The 15,998-nt window shown below is 41.0% G+C and overlaps 1 protein-coding gene across 6 annotated transcripts in view; it reads right to left on the minus strand.

Moving 5' to 3' along the window:
- Positions 1 to 15,998, minus strand: part of zmiz1a (zinc finger, MIZ-type containing 1a) — a 151,372-nt gene that overhangs the window by 75,741 nt on the left and 59,633 nt on the right. For all 6 annotated transcript variants that reach the window (XM_077581228.1, XM_077581230.1, XM_077581225.1 and 3 more), the window contains one exon: positions 535 to 610. The gene's annotated coding sequence lies outside the window, so the exon portion shown is untranslated. The remainder of the gene's footprint in view (positions 1 to 534; positions 611 to 15,998) is intronic.

The following is a 15,998-nucleotide window of genomic DNA, read 5'->3' on the forward strand; positions in this document are numbered from 1 at the left end:
GTCCATGTTTTAAGGAGACAAATTTCACATGAGAGGGCTGCTGCAGCAAAGTAGAGACTATGGAGTGCATAATAAAGTGTCCATAGCTGAGGCACAGCGACAGGGTAAACTAACATAAGCATATGTGTTAATTGTCATAATTTCTACTTGTATCGTTCCTGAAAGTATACACTCCATTTGAGATAAGAATCAGGGCCACTGCAGCAAAGTGGAGACTGTGGAAAATAATACTGCAGCTTCCTGAGCTAAGGCAAAGAAACATGCTAATATAACATCGATATTTTTTTAAATCCTATCTAGCAGGTTATTTTTGGAATCAATTTATTTTCATACATTCAATAATCCTGTTCACACTTGTTAGAAGCAAGCAGGCTATTATTGTCTGAGTTATTCACTCCAAGGACAAAGTGTTAAGCATCATTCAAAGTCTGCACGTCTTTTTCTGTCTGGCAAAACTCCAGCACTCTATTTCCTGGCGCCCCAGACGAGCTGGAGCTGGAACTGGAAACGTAGGTGTGAAATCAAGATGCTTACCAGTGGAGGAGGGCGATCCCGCGATTCACTTTCGACAAAATCTGCGCCTTAATCCTCATCGATCACAGGCCCACTTCTGAAACGAGACAAAGCGGAAAGAGCGACGGGCGTCAAGGCGTGTGACAAAACACAATGTGCTTTTCAGTGATAGGCAAACAAGACTGGAGGTGGCGTCGTTTATCGAGATGTAATAAAGCGCCCCTGTCGCGCCTCTGACAGATTGGAGGCGCGTAACCAGGCCTGACAACGTGCACATCTAATCCCTGACAAATATCACACTTAAAACACTTGAAACGACAAACGCGAGTTGATTTTTTTCTCTCGCTCTCTCTGGTGTCGTCGAGTTGCCAAAGCAGCTGTCATTTAAGCCTGCAGGCTTTCATCATTTCTGCTGGATGAGTGGAACAACTTCTTCTGTCTTTATTGTTAATATCTTGTCAGTCTGTACGGTCCGCGAGGACGACTTAAATACTGTAACTTTACAGGCTGCAGTTTGCCCCGCATTTAATTACAGTTAACAGCTAAATACGCCTTCGTGCTTTATTCACCCCCTCAACTAATGCTTGAGTCCAATTTAATTAGTCATATGCCTTTTAATTAACTAAATATGATCTGATACTGTAATTTCACACTGCTGTATGGAATATAGACGGGCCACTTAAACACAGAGACAGCCGAGCACTCATTAGGAAGCCTTTTTATGCAATTGTCTTGACATTTAGGTGTGTTTTTTACACACTTACTGTTTGCCACTGAACCGTCACTAAGACTATGCTCCTGTTTGTGCTCGGCCCATTTTTGCTACTGCAAGATAAAGACGCTAATTAAGGGCAATAATACAGTGAGTAGTTAAAATTACTATTAGGAAATGATCATTCATTCTTTAGGAATGTGCACCACTGCATAAGGATGCTGCTGATTCACTCAACTACTGTAGTTTACTGTCAAAGAAGGCTCAGTGTACGATGGATTCAAAAAGTATACACACCCCTGTTCGAATGCTAGGTTTTTGTGACTATATATATATATATATATATATATATATATAATTCATAAATATATAAATAAATATATATAAACTAATAAAATAATAGAGAACATAAATATATATAATTCATAAATTCATTTTCCTTTTCAAACCATTTACAATTAATGTAACCTTTAACTTTCCGCAGACCATGGCTAGTGGTGTAAAATGTGATGACAAAATTGTCAGGAAAAGAAGAACATCTAGAACATCTGAAATATATTTGGGATGAATCAGAAGAACTTTAATTGGTGGCAGCCGGCAGGTATGTGCTGACTCCCACTTATCATAAGTTTGAATGCGATTGGTTATTTCTGAACACAACCATATCCCTAGTTATAAAGGGGTGTGCACACTTTTGCAAACACATTATTTTGTTTATTTTCAATTCCCTCTCTAAAAGTTTTATATATATATTTTTTAGTTATTGAGTTGTACAGTTTATAGGTCATATTATTGGTGGAAAAAGTTGTTAAAATAAATCAAATAAATAAACCACACTTGAGGTTAGAATGTCTACCTCACAGGTCTGATGTTCTGGGTTCAAATCTCATCAAGTTAACATGTTCTCCCCGTGCTAGTTTATCGTGTGCCACTCGGAACCTAGCACTAAAAAATTATTTTGGTTATTAACCATGCTGAATTTGAACAATGGTAAATTCAGAGCAACTGTGGCATAAGCCTTACAACATTGGGTTCCCATCTAATTACAGTAAAGCGCTGTTCAGACCTTTCTAACCTTGAACCCATAACATTAAAATGAAAGCATTCTAGCTGGAAAGCAATTTTTCTAAACGTGGATGGTTGGAAATCTTGTAAAATTAATTCTGAATGAATGATTTACCAAGGTAAGCAACCTACAATGCCTCTCATCAAGTGAACACCCTTTGCAATAATTACAATGCAAACAACGCTTGATGCTTACACAAACACACATACGCACATGCAAGCTGCTGCTGGCATTTCCTTAACAGTCGCACCTGCTCATTTGTCTCTGCTGCTGCTGTGTTCATACTTCTATCCATTTTAGATAGCGCTTGTGCTCATTAGAAACACGGTTAACTAGGGAGTCTATCCCGGATGACTTGGGATACTGGACATCTTGGACTGGTCAACAGCCAATAGCAGGGCACATACAGACAAAAAGAGACATTCACACTCAGAGGTGCAACAGGTCTACTTGAAGACATGCAGTGTAAGAGAAGAAGAAGAACAAGAAGAAGAAGAAGAAGAAGCTGAGAAGGTCCGCAACTAAGCTATTAGTTGATAATAAAATAAAAAACATATGCTTCCTTACTGACTTTGCTATCTTGTTTGCCTGTGGTTAATGTCTATATGCTGGAGCCTCAAACCTGCCAAAACATCTATTAGGATTTTTTTCTTAATACTTTCACAGCCGTCATTGGCAGTGAATGAGACAATAAATGCAACACTAAATTCCATTAGCCTGTTAGGCGTTTTGCATGATGCTAATTGTTAAGCTAGCAGTTAAACATGTTGGTGTTTAAATATATAACGTTTAATTCTACCTTTGTTTTATTTGTGAGTTTTAAAGTAAACATTAACTGGTAGTGACTATTAAACAGCTTGAAGCCAGCCCGCATTGCCTCTTATTAAGAGAACTGTGAGAGGGAGATACTTTTCATTTCCTTCTTTTTTTGACAGTGACAGAATGAAATTACATGCGGTTTTTCGGTATTTGTGGCAGGGCTTTGGGTTTACTGTCCTTACTGTAAAGTGGGATTCAAAAACCAGGCGGTTGTTTACTGATCCCTACGAATGAAACATGAGACCGATGTGGTGCAGTTTGCGTACGCTGACGGCAAGGAAACATGGCTGCCGTGAGCTTTTGGCACCTGCAGACACCATCACAGAGGCAACAAATGGAAGCATTGATTCGCTTAGTTGTTTATTTACACCCACAAAGAAGAAGAAGGAGAATAAACTAATTCCCCTGTCGCGCCTTTGTTTCAGCATCATGCGACAATGGGATGCATGAGAAGTGAGGTGAGCGGCCCGCACACACACACACACACACACACACACACACACACACACGCACACACACACACACACACACACACACACACACACACATGCTACATGTGGATTAATCTCCACTGGGCGTCATCACAGATGCTATTAAACGTAGCAGAAGGCGAGAATCGTGCAGGAAAACGAGAGGCTGCCGTCTAAATAATTTATTCCAAGGCTCATCTTGTCTCACACCACGGGGGGATTTCTGCTTTCAATTTGCACCGCGTTTTCTTTCCTCGCTGTATTCCAACGGCGGCGGATTTGTTGTGATTGGCACGCGGAAGGTCAGTGTTAGCGAGCTAGCATTGACGTCGTCCTCGGTGGGCTGGTCTGCGGGTCTATTAGCACGCCAGGATGGCGTTGCATACGTGTGTGGATGTGTGTGTGAGTGTAGTCTTTGTTTACTTGAGTGTTTGCTGTCTGACGCTGGAGAATAGGCCTATGGAGCGGAGAGACAGCGGTGTGTGTCAGAGCTTATTAGGCGTCTTTCCAAGGACACGGGAGGAGGCACCAGACATTACAGAGGACACACAGAAATCGAGAGACAACAAAAAGAACACAATCGCTAATCATAATGGGAAGATGTTAGGAGTGCAGAGTGGTGAGGATGGAGTTAGGGATGAAGTCATGGCTGTCATCCGTGTCCATACTGTGTGTCACAGAGGGACGCACTAGAGTGAGGCACCAGGTCATCGGTCACATTGCAGGACCCCAATAAGAGGGGGAAAAAACAATAAAAGAAAACAAATGTTTTTTTCTGAATTAATTTTCTTCATCAACTAAGGGAAAAATTTACATTGTTGTGATTTTACCTCCTGAGACCCAGAATACTCATGCGAGGATATAACATGCATGCTTCTTGGAACAAACAAAAGCTTGGGTCTCAAGCTCAGGAGGGAATAGGTATCGAAGAATCTCAGGCAGCACATTGAACTAGCGGTTAGCACGTCTGCCTCACAGTTTAGATACCAAAAATACGGCCCGCTGGCCAGAATTGACCCGTCGGGATGTCCGATCAGGCCCGTGAAGACAGAAAACAAACTGCAGTTTTTCACTACAATTAACTGTTGCTAATTTTGTCCACTGAAGGGTGCACTGACGACCACTTAAATTACATTCTGAAATTTGGCTGTTACACAGGATTTGATGCAAAAAATTTGCACTTATTTTTGTTAAGAAATTTCAGATTACTCTGCATTAAGTTCAGAATGTACTAATCAAATAATTGCACTAAAAAACACAAAATATGTGGACGTGTTGTTATTTATTTGCTTATTAGGCCACATACAAACTGGTCCGGCCCACTTGAGATCAAATTTAGGTCTAAGTGGTTCCTGAATTAAAATGAGTTTGACAACCCCTGAGATAGAGGCTCAGGGTTTGAACCTTGGCCTGGTGCTTGGTTGACAAAATGGCACCCATAAACTAGGTGACATAGATTTAACCAATGACAGAGCAATGTGGTGAGTTTAAAGAGTTTCCAGAATTTGTATTCTCCAATTTTGAGCTCATCACTCAATAATCCACTCATTAACAAAACTCACTTTCAAAACTGCCATTTAGTCAACTGTCCATTTCCCAACTCTATCACCGGCCGGTACACCGGGTCGCAACTACTTTGATGAAGTCAGTCAATAAAATGTACGATAACTCTAAATGTTTTGAAAGTCATTTTTGTTATGTTTTAAGTGATATTGGAGGTCTGCTTGGGTGGAGCTCAACTTCCATGTCTTCGATGATGTCACTTTATTAGACAGTAAATCAGTCAAGACTGCATCAGCAGTACTTCTGCGATTTGTACTGAAACAGTGCACTCCATTTTACCTCAATTGCTTCACGACACGATTAATTAACAATCAATTCCACCCAGAATTATTAACTTGAATCAATCGATTACGCAATGCAGACTTAGAGGGGAAGTGTGCAGGGCCGAAGCTAAAAAAACAAAAAAGCCAACATATGCAGTGCAAATGTTTGTCTAATATCTCTCAAACTCTGGAAGGGGCGAGCACGCTCACCCAAACAAAGTGAGAGTTCGAAGCAAAGCAAAAAAAGCCAGTGCCCGGTGGTGATGGCTGTTTGGGCCACGTCTGGCAAGAATGAACGGCCTCCCTAGCAAGTTCAACAAGTTCTGGTGAAATGACAGGCAAACAGACAGTCAGGCGGTGGGCCAAGCGCAGACACTCGGGCCCGGCTGCTGTACTCATGCCAGTTCAAACCCAAAATGAAGAAAACGAAAACTTGTGGTGTAAAGAGAGTGCGAGCGAATGGGAAAGGCTACTTTTTCTTCCATCCCACCTCCATATGCACAATCTGAAACCATTGTCAAAGCACTTTTTTGTGTCAACTCTACATTGACTTTTAGGTAGAATGAAGCTTATTAAAAGTGTACGGCCAGAAAGGAGCTTGCTCACACTTAAATTGTGTAAGTTGAGTTGTTAGAAAAAAGTAGGGGTCCATTCCTTGCACAGAGGCGGTCTGCATCTTCCCAGCAACCACTAACATCACCATGTGTGTCTACAACAGGTCTTCCGACAGTTTGTCCAACAGTTGTATTTAGTCAATAACATTTCCAGATTCAGATTTGTTTTCTCCTGTTTACAGTTTATATATCAATAAAGGCAATAATCAAGTAAATACAAGAATTATGTTTGTTTTTTTAACCAATTATTTTGTAATCGTTAATATTGGCTAGTTAAATCGGTTGGGCCCTAACATCAACTTGTTTTATTGACTAACAACTACCCCCATCCCCCCTGTCATGATAGCGTGGTTCCTACTATGTGATTGACTGGCGACCAGTCTAGGGCGTAAACTGGCCATCATCCAAAAACATCCGGGTTAAATTCCAACTCACCCATGACATTAATTTAACTACATTCCCTTCAGTTTCAATTTAGGTTAGAAGACAAATACTGCACTGTGAAAATAAATAAATAAATGAAAAGTAAAAAAATAAAATAAAAACAAGTTTGCCCTCAAAGAGTACATGTGCCTGCTCTAACAGTAGCTTACCAGGAATAGGACATTGTGATTTCCGAGGCCTATTTTAGAAGTGATCATTTAAAAATAATCAACAACTGCAGAGCTTAAGGAGAAATAAACTGTTGTTTATTGATTTCATCTGTTTCCTACCAAATTAAATCGTTGTTTATAATGACTGTGAGAAATCATTAGCATCATGAGTGTCTTCACATAGATGAATACAATTATGAATAATAATTAAAGGTAATCTGAGCAAATGTGTTATTTCAAAGCGTGTCGCAGTAATCAGTAGCAAAGAGGTAGCGGTCTACTTAGAAAGAATTACAACGGTGACGACAACACAAATTTGTATGTGAGGATTTTGTATGCCATAATCAAAATCAGGATCATCTACCATTAACACAACTGTTAATTTATAATGACAGTAAACATCTGTATATAAAACAGAAAGTGCGGCAGTAACTGAGCGTGCCGCCGTAAACCGAGGACTCCTGAGCTTGTGTTGCATCTTTTACACTGCATTGCCTTGGTTCCTGATTGATTACACAGGTGACAAAGCCTTGGCGGAGGTCCGCGTTCTCGTTAGCCTCCGAAATGTCCTCGGCGACGAGCGTGGCGCCGGCAGCCCTTTGCACCCGCGCGCACAGAGGGGAAACTCGGCACCAGCATGACTCAGCATGGAGGAATGCGTGGATGCTTATGTCTCGCGCTCTCCCTCCCCAAGTGGGCAGGTCTATTCACACTCAGTAATTATCAAGGTTATTTTCTCCAGAAGGCCAAAACCCTGTTTATGGGCAGGAGCGTGTGTCACTGGGCCTTGGCTGTGGACAGGCCTCGGTGGCTCTGCGGTTTCCAGACTGTGCCGTTCGGTCTCTGCGCGAAGGTCTCGCGAGCTACATTGTTCGTTGCAAAACCGACCAAACAAAATGTTGGCACACGGTGAGGAGAAAAGTTAATATTCAAGCAAACCATAAAAATGTGCCCTTAAATAAACACAACATGGACTCGATTGGGACGCGCCGTTTATTTATCGCAGACGCCAGGATAAAGAGTTCAACTTTTACTGCTTTAGTTCGACAGCGTTGTAAAAACGTTTAATAGTTTTCTACTGTTATTGGTTCAATTCAATCCCTTTACCAGAGCCAGACCCTCTGGAGAATTGCAACCTGGCCTTGCTGAGCACATTTCCTTCTGGCAAGCAGCGCACGAGGAAGTGCAACTATGAAGGGTCAGTGGTTAACAAGGCGTGTAAAAAAAATAATAAAAAATGAAGACGATGAAGAAAAAGCTAAGCAACAAGCTAGGTATTGTAGCTGTTAATTAGTGGCAAACAGAAGGCAACTTTGTCTGGTGAATGACACACAGAAGAGGCTTGTCCTCGTGTTACAGAGCAAACAAAAGCCCGGAGCAAACTTGACTTGAGCTCCAAAGTAAATTTGCATGTAACAAACTGTTGGCCAGGGTCAGCGGTGCAAACATTACATTAAAAAAAATGTCTTGCTTCCTTGATAAAGGCTGCTTCCTCTGTGTTTCATCGCGCGGGCCGGGCTTTGTTAGTGTGCGGAAATGCCTCCAGAGGGAATGAAAATACTGGCAAGTCCCTGCAGATCATTCTGGGCAGAGAAAGATAAAGAGAAAGAGAGAAAGGGAGAGAGAGAGAGAGAGAGAGAGAGAGAGAGAGAGAGACGCAGGTCCTGCAGCTGCAAGATCCGTATGCCAAGTGGCCGTGTAGGTGGAGCGCTCACGTTACGTACAGAGATAACCGTGTTAACCCAAAGAACATAAACACGGGTGTGTGGTTACAAGGCTGTCAGGGGAAACTGACGCTGGCAGCTCACAATCTAAAGTTGGACTAATGTTGCCATGGTTGCCACTACTGTTACTGTGCACACCACTACACTTTTACACATCCACGTCTTTGGGAAACACACCCCAGGTTGCCGTGGGTGCGTGTGTGTGGTTGGGAGATTCCCTAAAGCAGATGTCATGGAAGCTAAAGTGAATTAGAATCGGAAGTGGATCAAATTATCCATTGTGGGTTGGACGCGTACCAGGCAATGATTTTGCTCAAGCATTTTGTGAGACATCTTATTTCTTCATTGCAGAGGTCCCTTGCATGAATGGGCTTTTTTTTTTTATTGTCAATTGTCGAGTTTGATGCCTAAATGGGTTGCAATACACATTGAAATATGCACCAACTACATATCTACAGGTTAGGCATGTTTTGCATTGGCTAGTTTGCTGCCATAACAGGTTTCTCTACAAATAACAGTATTGAACAACAGCACATCAACATCTTAGGTATGTTTTTCATTGGCTAGTTTGGTGCTGTTTCTTTATACATCTACAACTCGGGTATCTTTGACATTGGTTAGTTTGCTCACTAAACGGACTGCAGAAATTATAATATCTACCAACAACTTGGGTGTCCTTAGCATTGGCTAATTAGCTGACTAAATGGGTTCCTGCAAAAATTTGAATACTTACTGACCACAAAACGTATGTACAACTTGGGTATATTTGGTATTTGCCAGTTTGCAGCCTAAATGGGTTGCTGTAGAATTCAGAACCGCCTATTCACAACTTAGGTATCTTTGTAAGTGGTTAGATAGTATATATTTTAATATCCACCCACTACATACAGTATCCACAACTTGGGTATCTTTGGCATTGGCTAATTTGCTGCCTGAAAGGGTTGCTTTATAGAGCTGCAACTCAGTTATCTTTGGCATTTGTTTTTTTTAGCTTGCTATCTAAACAGGATTCTACAGAAATTGTAATATCCACCAACCCCATGGATACTCTTCAACTTGGATATTCTTAGCATTGGTTAGTTAGCTGCCTAAATGGGTTGCTATCAAAATTGGAAAATCCACCGACCACATATTCAACCACATGCATGTACTGTATTATTGTATTATTGGCACTGGCTAGTTTGCTCCCTAAAGGGGTTCTTTCTACATCTACAACTAAGGTATCTTTCACATTGGTTAGTTTGCTCACTAAATGGGTTGCTGCAGAATTTTTAATATCAACCAACCCCATATCTACAAGTCAAAGTCATCCCTTCTATTTGTATCAGTGCCATTTATAAGGTGTGAAGGTCTTCTGACTGATTTTGATTTTCAATGAAGGCAATTTTCAAAAGCCAATGAATGTGTTTAGCTCTTTGGATTCCAGCGTCAGCTCCTCACGCATGCTCTTACTCTTTTTAAACATTCCATTACCTCACACTGTGACCATCTCACTTGGCCACAAGCACATGTTTGTGATCTCGGCGACGGCACTCCAGAAACAGATGATTGCAATCAAATAGTCAATGGCAAGCAGACACTTAAGGCAAAAAAAAACAAAAAAACTAGTTTTCATGTGAGTGCAAAAGAGACCAAGTAAGATTTGGACAGATTGTTCCGAGTACAGCTGGGCTAATCTTTTACTCATTTTATTACTCATAATAAGTGTGCTGCCTGGCTAATTAGAACATTGTAAGATGATCAAATAAATGAAATATGCAAGTCGGCATGCAAGCTTTGTGATCAGCTGCTGCGAAGCTGCGCACGGCCTCCCTGAGCCACCCACACTGACTTTGAGTTGACCCGGGAAATGTAAAACACTAAGCTTTCTTTTTCCTTAATATTTCATGTCATTTGTACCTCCTCCTACACACAACTGACAGACTCATCCGCCTACAACTGAATCGTTTAGTCTACCTAAATTCTGCTTGCTTTATAAGCCATATAACAAGAACCATAGTGCCAACTGCTTATAATTTTGTAGCTAAAATGACCACAAACGGTGGTTGGGGGTGTTGATTTAGAAGTCTATGGTATTTTTATTTGTACAAAAGTATTCTTGGAATAAAATGAAACAATGTTACTGGTACATTAGTAATGCACATTTAAACTGCATTTTTTTTTACTGTCTTCATTCACAAAGACAATTTTACTGGTCCGTGTTTACCTATTAAACACTCATTGCTAAGACCCCACCCTGTCTTTGCTACCTGCTCACCATGCATACCACCACTTGCACTTTCTGTTGTAGTAGTTTTATGAACATCTTTGTTCTCGAAAGTCCGCAAATACTTTTGGTCGATTATCTTTTCAATTTTTTGCCCTAAACAACTGGCGCACACTCAAATAAAATCCTATGAACCTTTTATTGACCATGTGCTATGATGCAATGTAATGTACTATGTAAATATGTAACTATATCCACATTGTACAATTTGTTGTGTAGGTATTTACATCTATGTTTATTTTTGCTTTGTATTACTCTGCTTTCTGCTGCCAGGTCGGCATTGCAAATGTAAATCTGTTTTTGGATTTAAAAAAAATAAATGGTTCAACACAACACAACAAAACAAAACAAAAATAAAAGTCTCCATTATTCAAGGTGGGCCAAAAGTAGAGTTACGATTAACACTAAGACATTACATTATATTCACATATTAGAGTTCCTGTAAATAATTTTTTAAAAAATCCATAAAAAGTATAACGTTTTTAAGACATGAGTAAGTAGCATAGAATAAAAGTTCAGTATTATTTTCGTGATTGCTTAAGTGAAACACATAATGAAATAACTGTACCCTACTTTTGGCCCGCCCATTATAGTTCATCTGCTTTGGTGCCGCTTATTTGATTAGCAATGGATCTTAAATAGTCTCAGAAGTTAACTATTGTGTGTGATTGAACACATAGCATCTAAGAACTAAGATAAGTACTGCCTGTTTGTTTTCCTCATGTGCTATTTGAGCGAGGCTTTTACTTGTCATACGTGGATGACGCCCTGGCCACTAATTAGAGAGGGGACTATTTGAGGAAATATGGTGAGTGAATAGACATTAGTTAGTTAGAATAGAAATAGTCATTCAATGGAATAGACACTCAACTAATATAACAGCAAGAGTTTGACAAAAACGCAATTTAAGTTTACATCATATTTGATATCAAATAAGCTCTTTCAACATAGTAAAGGTGACCAAACAGCCTCTGACTAGAGCGGATTGGGATGATGAAAGCAACAGTGCAGAGCAGCGTTCAAGACAGCTGCTCGAGTTTCTCTCCCTGTCACTGTCACTGTCACTCACGCACGCACGCAGTCATACACAAACACACAGGCACACACGCAAACACACACTGCCGCTCTTGGTTTTAGCCAGTGACAGCAGGCACCCAGCGATGACATGAGGAGTGTCTCTGGCAGGCGGCACTAAACAGAAATATCTGCTCTGACAGTCGCTCGTCCACATCCACCACGTGCACGCAGCTGTCACTGAACTTGCCACTCCTCTTCCCAACCTTCCCTTTTAGTCTGTCCTTTTATGCGCTACACAGTAAGGACAAAGGTGGTTTTGGGCCTGTAGCTTGTGCCACTGAGTAAATTATTCATCTTGTCTAGATATTATCGATAGAACTTTGGGGTAATGGCTTGAGAATGGTACGTTTTTTGTTCTGTAAAGGCATTTCTGAATGAGTTTATGGGGGACGAACCCGACCTCGACCCCATCAAACCATGTAAAATCTAGTTGAAAGTCTTTCCAGTACATTAGATGCTACAAGTTTTGTAGTATTTGCTAACTACCAAAACTAGACCGTTAGTAGTAATGACACAGTTATAGCAACAAAACTACACTTAAGGGAAAAAAAAACAATTGTAGGTATTATGTGTGGAGGCCACATTTCCCAATACCTTTGTCCAATATAAGTGCAGAATGTGCAGTGCGATACCGCAGGGCTAGCTAATAGCATGTGTGTTTCTTGTTAGCGTTTATAGCTATACAGTACCGGTATATACCATGTTCCATGTTTTAAGCACCAGGGTTATAAAAGCTTTGGATTTTTTGTTATTGTTAGCTTTTATTTTGTAGGAATGAAAAAAAAGGTTTTTGTTGGTTTGTTATGATTGTATTATTGTTATTTTTTGTAAAGCAATTTGTTACAACCACAGCTGTTGTCAACGCACTATATAAATAAAGATTAGTAAAGTTGAGTGGGGTTTTGAGTTTTGTTTTTAAATACAGTTAGTTTTAATTAATTTTTAGAGCACGTTTGTTTGTTTTTTATTAGTTTTAGTGCTAGTTAAAAAAAAAATATATATATAGTTTATTTGTCGAGTGCAAGATAAAAACAAAAAAAAGGTCACTAAGTATTCTGTAGTAAAGTAACATTTTTAAAATATGTGCCGGCCGTGTGTCAGGGTGTAGAGACGGTTGTTCAGTAACCAGAAGGTCGGTTGTTCGATCCCCGCTCTCCCCAAGTCATGTGTCGTTGTGTCCTTGGGCAAAACACTCCACACACATTGCCTCCAGTGCTGATCACAATGGTGTATGGAAGGTGCGAATGTTTGGTGGTGGTAGGAGGGGCCGTAGGCGCACAGGGCAGCTGTAACTACTGAAGTAGCTTACCGGCACCACAGTGTCAATGTGTGAGTGCATGAATAATGTATCCATTCCATTGTAAAGCATCTTTGAATGTCTAGAAAAGAGCTATATAAATCTTGATATATTATTATAAACAATTAGCAAACACTTCTTTGACCTTCCTTCCTCTGTAGTTACGGATGTACAGCAATACTGAAATAAATACATTTACGATGAACTCCGAAATTGCATGCATGATATTAATTGACAAAGGACATTTTTGCAACAATTATAGTTGCCTTTAGTTAGTTTCATAAATGTAAAATGTAAATGTTACATTTTTTTAAAGGCATTATACAAATATGTTAAAAATTAGGTAAAAAACATTGTTTCTTCGTAACTTTTATGATTTATTATGATATCAGCAGTACATGATTTAGGCTTTTTTTCCCCCATAATGCAACAGGGTATAGATTTGCACAATACCCCGTGGCATTGTAGCATTTAGCCTACAAGTACGTTTCAACTGTACTTGGAAGTATGTGTCTACTCACCAATCAAAAATGTTTACTGAACACTGGAAATTCCACCCTTCCGTAATTTGATAGCTTTTGTCTACATAATAACCTTGTTATGGCGACTTTTGTTTTATTTGAAGATACAAGGACAGGTAAATACAACAATTTTATTTGAGTGGAGACAGCAAGAAAATGCAGCATTCGGAGTTAAGGCACAGCAACAGGTGACCTGTGCCTGACCAAGTACTAGAAAGTAGCTTTTGCAAGTACAATATAATGGAGAGTAGAGCAGAGTCAAGCACGGTTGTTACAGTGTAGTGGATTATATAGAATGGAGCCAAATCTACATTGACGCTATTGTGCTTGTGTGTGTTTGGCTGGCGGCCAGCGAGTAGTGTGTATGCCGAAGTATGAATCACGACAAATTGGGACGGAGGCCAACTGTTGAGCATGCAGCCATCCACCCCACTTGACCAGCGTTGGCCTTACGCAGGCTTAGCTCCTCGCTGCTTTCTTTTGGCCGCTCTTTTGTTGCCACTTTCTTTCTTCTCACGCAAGAATCTGCTCTCTCGCTCACTCTCTCTGTCTGCTTAGCGCTCGCTCCATCTCGGCAGCCGCAGCCGTTCTCAATTAGGAGGGTCAGGGAGAATAACTGGGGCTCCGGTATCTGAAGCTTGGAAGATCAGCGGCGGAAAGGAAACCGCTGCTGCGAGGCAGTGGGCCGCAGAGTAGTGTGTGTGCGCGTGTGTGTGGGAGCGTGTGTTTGCAGTGGAGAGCGAGTGCGCGCTGCATAAATCTGCTCTGCGTCAACAGGTTGTCAGTGAACTCTGACCTCTATATTTAAAGAGACTTGAACACGGCAAAACTGCTAACATTGTGACTGCCGCGATTCGCCACCGGAATGCAAAGGTTCATTGCGTCTCCATTTAAAAGATAACGAGCCTACACGAGTACTCAATGCCTAAAAATAATGCCGGTATCGGCCCGATAACCGTAAAAGCTATTGGCCCTCGCCAGCCCTATTACAATTTGGACTAGAGATAGACCGATTTGTTTTTTTCAGGGCCGATACTGATGCCGATTCTCAGTAGTCAAGGAGGCCGATAACCGATATTTGGAGCCGATATTCATTTTCCGTAAAAAGGGGGCAAAAAATATTGCCGTCAAAATTCGTTCAAATACAAATGCCAATCTTGGCTCTTTTTTTTTATTAAACAATTGTTGTAAATGTAGATTTTCTTTTTAATCTTAGACAATATATTCATTTTAAATTTCTAACAAAATGTTCCGGGAGCTCCTAAGGTTATCATTACGTCTTAAAAAGTTACATGGAAACTTAAACAAGTAAATACTATAGCTCTCTATAGTTTTTTTATATTTTCTCCCAGAATGTAAACATACTAAAATCTTAAAACTTTACAATTTCTTTGTTTTGAAACAAAAGGTTCAGATGGTTCACAGGGTCAGCATCATCGTTTATAAAGTTAACTGAAATTTTAAATGAATACATAATTCCCTGAGATTAAAATGGTTTTACATTTACCTTTTATCAGCTGTCAGATTTTTTTTTTTTATCTAAATTGCTCAGGCCGATTATCGGTCTATTCCTAATTTAGACCATTGATTTACGATCTGCAAAATGCCTTTACTTGTGCCTCCAATCACATGAAACAGGCAACGATAGCTGGCGTCACTCGCCAAATCGGCTCATCGAAAACAATTTGCCGCTCTCTGGAGTGGCGGGCGTCTTAGCGAGTCTCACATCTGTTTGTGGAGTAGCGCGGAGAATAGCGAGCTCTCCTAATTCACTGCCAGAAAGAGCAATCAAGCTCGGCTTCCGTCAGGCCATTGTGACGCCGGCGCTGGCTGCGCACGTGCTTGATAATCTATGCAAATAGGCCACAGATGGACAAGGATGCATCTAATAGAAGAGCATATAGGCTGCACTTTTAGAAACAATAATTCCGACATCTTTCCGCGTGCTCTCGTGTCTGTCGGCGTTATAAGCGACTCCGCTTGTGGAATGATTCAAACGAGGCTGCTATCGCTATCGAGGCCTTCTTTGTTTACCGCCTTGAATGGCACAACGGAAAACGGAGCAATCACCAACGCCGTTTCTCGGCCGACTGCTACAACTACACTCCCCCCCTCCCTAGCTTTCTCACTGCCGCTCTGTGAATCCCCAGCCGCGGCATTGGAGGAACGTCCCAAGCATTATGAGAAGCCATTAATGAGTGTGTGGCGTGGCGTGGCGTGTTGTGATGCACAGCAGCGTATTGCAGCCATTCATCAGGGCCGCCAGACACTTGACAGGCGGGCGGCCAACAGGTTGTGTAATCGTATAACACAACCATGTCAGGCCTGCCGCCACTCTGTGTCCCATTCAGGCCTCTAATGTTGTTTTCCTGCGAGTAATTGATGACGCCAGACAAGAGTGCGGTGATGGATGACATCACAGAGCCGCTGCCGCCTTGCAATAATGCCGGTGTGAGATTGTGATTACAGTGGTTGAACGCCATTCGGTTGATTGCAGATT

Source organism: Vanacampus margaritifer, chromosome 12 (assembly GCF_051991255.1).
Source record: "Vanacampus margaritifer isolate UIUO_Vmar chromosome 12, RoL_Vmar_1.0, whole genome shotgun sequence".
Classification (NCBI taxonomy): Eukaryota; Metazoa; Chordata; class Actinopteri; order Syngnathiformes; family Syngnathidae; genus Vanacampus; species Vanacampus margaritifer.